Source organism: Neovison vison, chromosome 6, assembly GCF_020171115.1.
Source record: "Neovison vison isolate M4711 chromosome 6, ASM_NN_V1, whole genome shotgun sequence".
In the NCBI taxonomy this organism is placed as follows: Eukaryota; Metazoa; Chordata; class Mammalia; order Carnivora; family Mustelidae; genus Neogale; species Neogale vison.
In genome coordinates, this window is record NC_058096.1 from 122,548,454 (window position 1) to 122,554,453 (window position 6,000).

Sequence of the window (6,000 nt, forward strand, 5' to 3'; positions counted from 1 at the left end):
AGCCGCTGCCTTCGGCTCAGGTCATGATCTCAGGGTCCTGGGATGGAGTCCCGCTTCGGGCTCTCTGCTCAGCAGGGAGTCTGCTTCCTTCTCTCTCTGCCTGCCTCTCCATCTACTTGTGATTTCTCTCTGTCAAATAAAGAAATAAAATCTAAAAAAAAAAAAAAAAAGATGAGACTGACTAAAATTCCCCCTCTTGAAATTCCCTCAAAAAATCTAGAAAATAAAATAATTAAAAAGAAAGAAAATCTCTGCATTTATAAATAGAATAAAGAATATTCTACAGTTTTAGTAAGACAATAAAAAGTATGATTTATTATGGATGTGGGTTGGGAGTGAGTAGCCTGTTCCTACTGATTTTCACCACAGAGATGATAGAGAGTTCACTGAACTTTGGTGGCAAAGTCTTGTGAGAGCTGCACAACTAAGGAAGGCAAACAAAAACTACTGCTTTTATTATTTCATTCTTACTAGCGGCAAAGATTAAGTTGGTCCAAGAGAAGTTTCCTGAAATAGAGGCCTGGGGAAAAAAAAAAAAAAAAGAGCAGTATCTTAATATTAAGAGATGCACTTGAGAGAGAAACATAAAATTCATCAAGTAGAAACTATTTTCAGAAGAAAAGAAATTTCTTGATGAATATGAACTGAAAGGAACACTATGAAGGAATTTAAAGGATTCAGATTGTTGAAAAAACTTTAAGAAAATGGATTTTCCTCCAGATAAATCATTGTGAGCATTTTAAATTACAAAGACATTGAAAGCTAAAAGCAAAACAAAAAAGTTGGATGACTACAGAGAAAGATAAAACCATCTTGACCTCATACTCAGCCCTAATATCAAAAAGGCACAGAACAATATCAGTAGAGGTTTTTTTTTGTTTTTTTGTTTTGTTTTGTTTTGTTTTATCAATAAAGTTTTGAGGTAGGATTCTTTACCTAGAGAAGATGCCAATTAAGTATGAAGGTCAATAGAAATACATTACCAAGCAGACAGAATAAGAATAATACCACTACATAGATAACCTTCCTAAATAAATTACTTGAAGATATGTTTTAGAATAGTAAGAAATGAATTAAGGTTGAAAGTATAAGGATACAGAAGCTATTGTCTTGATTTCCTGGCTGCAAAAAGGAGGAAAATGGAGGAGGAGAAAAAAAAGGCACAGTGAAAGCAAATGCCAAAGTGGATGTAAACACTTATTTTAAAAATAAAGAAAGATCTCAAAAAAAAAAAAAAAAAAGAAGGAAAGCTCTCAAATCAACAACTTAACTTTATAACTTAAGGAACTAGAAAAAGAAGAAACTAAACACAAAGATACCAGAAGGAAGGAAACTGTAAAACTCGAAACAGAGATAACTGAAATACAGAATAGAAAAACAATAGAGAAAATCAATGAAATCCAAAGTTTGTTCTTCAAAGAAATAAAAAAATATTAACAAAAATTTAGCTACAAATGGACTAAGAAAATAAGAGTGAAGACTTAAATTACTGAATCAGAAGTGACCAATAAATTAAAGAAATCAAAAGGAAAATAAAAAAAAATCTTGAGGCAGACAAAAATGAAAACAAAAATTATGAAAACTTGCGGGATGTAGCAAAAGCAGTTCTAACAGGGAAGTTCATAAAAATAAATGCCTACATTGAGAAAATAGTAAGATCTCAAAAAAACAATTTAACTTTGCACTGCAAGAGCCTAGAAAAAGAACAAACTAACCCAAAAGTTAGCAGAAGGAAGGAAATAATAAAAATTAAAGCAGAAATAAATGAAATAGAGACTACAAAGACAATAGAAAAGATCATCAAAACTAATAGATGGGTTTTATTCTTTTTAAGATTTTATTTATTTATTTCAGAGAGAGAGGGAGAAAGCAAGAGAATGAGAGAGCGCGTATCAGCAGAGGGAGGGAAAGAAGGAGAGGGAGACTCCCTGCGGAGCAGGAAGTGGCTTATCCACTGAGCCACGCAGGCACCCTAATAGTTGGCTTTAAAAAGACAAACCTTTAACAAGATAGACAAACCTTTAACTAGATTAAGAACAAAGGAGAAAAGACTCAAATCAATAAAACTATAAATGAAAGAGGAGACATTACAATGATATCACAAAAATACAAAAGATGGTTAAGAGAATATGATAAACAATTGTGTGCCCATAAGATAGGTACATGAAAAGGAGCTCAATATCACTAATCATCAAAGGAATGCAAATCAAAACCACAACGAGATACCACCTTCCATCTGTCAGAATGATTAGAATCAAAAAGACAAGAAATAAAAAGTGTTGGCGAGGATGCGGAGAAAAAGAACTCCTGTGTACTATTGGCAGGAATGTAAATTGGTGTGGCCATTGTGGAAAACAGTATGGAGGTCCCTCAAAAAATTAAAAATAGAAATACCATATAATCCAGTAATTCTGCTACTGGGTATTTATTTTTAAAAAAGGAAAATATTAATTTGAAAAGATACTTGCTTCCCTATGTTTATTGCAGCATTAGTTATTATAGCCAAGATATGGAACCAACCCAAGTGTCCATCCATAGGTGAATGGACTAAAAAAAAATACAAAATATATGCCCAGTAGAATATTACTCAGCCATTAAAAAAGATGAGATCTTCTGATTTGTGACAACATGAATGGGCCTAGCAGGTATTATGCTAAGTGAAATAAGTCAGACTAGAAAGATGAATAACATATGCTTTCACTTATAGGCAGAATCTAAAAAATAAAACAAATGAATAAACAAACAAAAAGCAGAAACAGGCCCATAAATACAGAGAAAAAACTGATAGTTTCCAAATGAGAGGGTAGTGGAGGATTAGGTAAAGTGGGTAAAGGAGAGTAGAAGATACAGGCCTCTAGTTATGGAATGAATAATTCATAGAAATAAAAGGTACAGGGTAAGGAACATATTCAATGGTATTATTACAGTGTTGTATGGTGACAGTTGGTAGCTATACTTCTGGTAAGCATAGAGTAACATATAAACTTCTCAAATCAACTAAAGTAACATTGTGTGTCAACAGTACTTCAATTAAAAATGAATAAATAGGGGTGCCCGGGTGGCTCAGTTGGTTAAGAACGGCTGCCTTTGGCTCGGGTCATGATTCCAGGGTCCTGGAATCGAGCCCCACATTGGGCTCCCTACTCAGCAGAGAGCCTGCTTCTCTCTCTCCCCCTCTCCCTGCCGTTCTGCTTACTTGTGCTCTCTCTGTAGCACTCTGTCAAATAAACAAATAAAATATTTTTTAAAAAAAAGAATAAATAGAATTGTCAAAAAATATATACAGCAACAAATTGGATAACTTAGAAGAAGTGGATAAAATCCTAGAAACATATAGCCTACCAAGACTGAATCACGAAGAACAGAAAATCCGAAGAGACCAATAATGAGTAAGGAGATGGAAGCAGTAATCAAAAACTACAACCAAGAAAATTCCCAGGACCTGATGGCCCCACAGGTGAATTCTACCAAACATTTAAAGAGGAATAATGCCAATCCTCCTTAAACTCTTCCAAAAAATTGAAGAGTGGGGAACAATGCCAAACTCACTTTACAAGGCCAGCTTTACTCTCATTACAAAGCTAGGTAAGGGCACTATAATAAAAAAGAAAATGACAGACTGTTACTCCTAATGAACACAGATGCAAAAACTCTTAACAAAATACTAGCAAACTGACTTCAGCAGTACATTAAAAAGACCATACACAATGAACAGGTGGAATTTACCCCTGGGTTTGAGGATGATACAACATATGCAAATCAATAAGCATGATATACCACATTAACAGAATGAAGGGTAAATATCCTATAATCATCTTAATAGAAATTCAGAAAAAGCATTTCACAAAAATTTAACATCCTTTATTGATTTTAAAAAACCAAACTCTTGACAAATTGGAATAGAATAAATGTACCTCAACGTAATAAAGGCCATCTACAACAAGCCCATAGCTAATATCATGCTCAACAGTAAAAAGCTTAAAGCTTTTCCCTAAGATCAGGAATAAGATAAAGATGCCAGTTCTCACTGAAATCTTAAAATTTGTATGGAACCACAAAAGGCTGAATAGTCAAAGCCATCTTGAGAAAGAAAAACAAAGATGGAAGCATCATACTTCCCAATTTCAAAGCCTATTATAGTTTTTCTTTTAGCACTTTAAATATGTCATTCCACTGTCTTCTTACTTGCATGGTTTCTGGGATAAAAAGTCCACTGTCATTCTTATCCTTTTTCTTCTGCAGATTTTTTTTTCCCTTCTGTGTATTTTCAAGATTTTCCTTTGGTTTTGGTTTCCAGCAGTTTGATTTTGGTATAGACTGAATTGTGTCCCTCCAAAATTCAAATGTTGAAGTTCTAACACAACGTACCTCAAAATGAGACTGTATTTGGAGATATGGTCTTTAAAGGGGTGATTAAGTTAAAAGGAGGCCAATATGGTGGCTCCTAATCCAATCTGACTGGTATCCTTATAAGAAAAGGAAGTTGGGATACAAAAGAAGACACTATGGGTGACATCCACAGACAGAGGGACGATCGATGTGAAGGTACAGCAAACAGCAAACAGTTTATTAGAGTGGTTACGGGGAGGGGGTTAGGAAAGCCAAGAGGAGATGCCTCAGAAAAAACTAACACTGTCAGCACCTGAATCTTGAACTCACAGCATTCAGAACTTTGAGAAATAAATTTTGGTTGTTATAGACACCCAGTCTATAATATTTTGTTATGGTAGCCTTAGGAAACTAATACAATACAATATGTCTAAGAATGGGGTTTGTTTCAGTTTCTCTTGTTTTGTTTTTGGTATTTATGCTTCATGTTGTTTTCTGAGCTTCTTAGATCTGTGGTTTGAGGTATGGCATTAATTTTAGAAAATTCATAGTCATTATTTCTTCAAATATTTCTTCTATCCCATACTTATTCTCTGATCTTTCTGAGATTCTAATTACATGTATATTATAATGTTTGATATTTTCCTTCAGGTCTTGGTTGCTCTCTTCTGTTTATTTTCCCCCATTCTAGTTTTTTCCTCTTGCTCATCAGTTTATATGATTTTTATTGACCTATTTTCAGGTTGCATTATTTATTTGCTGTGTGGTCTACTTATGGGTCTGTTTAAGGCATTTTCCATCTCTATTACCACTTTTTCTTTATTTCTAGCATTTCCATTTGACTCTTTTTTGTTTATAGTTTACATTTCTCTGCTAAAATTATCTGTCTGATCCTGCATGTTGTCCTGTAAGATAGTTTCAACATATGTCATATTTGTGTCTGGTTTTTTTAAAAAAAGATTTTTATTTACTTGTTTGACAGAGAGCAAGTAGGGGGAAGGGCAGAGGGAGAAGCAGACTCCCTGCCGAACAGGGAGACCCATGTAGGACTTGATCCCAGGACCCTGGGATCATGACCTGAGTTGAAGGCATATGCTTAACTGACTGAGCCACCTCGGTGCCTTGTGTCTGGTTCTGATGATTATTTTGTCTCTGCAGATTTTGATTTTTCTTGCCATTTTGTATTCCTCTGCTATAGATTGAATTGTATCCTCCCCCAAATTCATATGTTGAGGCTCTCTGAGTGTGATGGTATTTGGAGATGAGGCCTTTGACAGGTAATTAGGTATAGATGAGGTCATGGGGTTGGGGATTTCATGATGGGATTAGTGTTCATATAAGAGGAGATACTGGGAACTTTGTCCTTTTTCTGTCTCCACCATCTGAACACACCTTGAGAAGGCACTTACCTAAAACCCACAGAGAATTCTTACCAGAACCCAGCTATGCTGGCACCCTGATCTTGGACTTGTCAGCCTTCAGAACACTGGGAAATACATTTCTGCTGTTTAAATCACCCAGTCTGTGGTATTTTGTTATGATAGCTTGAGCAAACTAAAATAGCCTCGTCATTTTTTGTTCGAAGTCAGATGTGTTAAATAAGATTATAGATACTGAGGTATACATGCTTTATGCTCAGAGATAAGCCTGTCTTTCCTTTTGCTAGGCTCT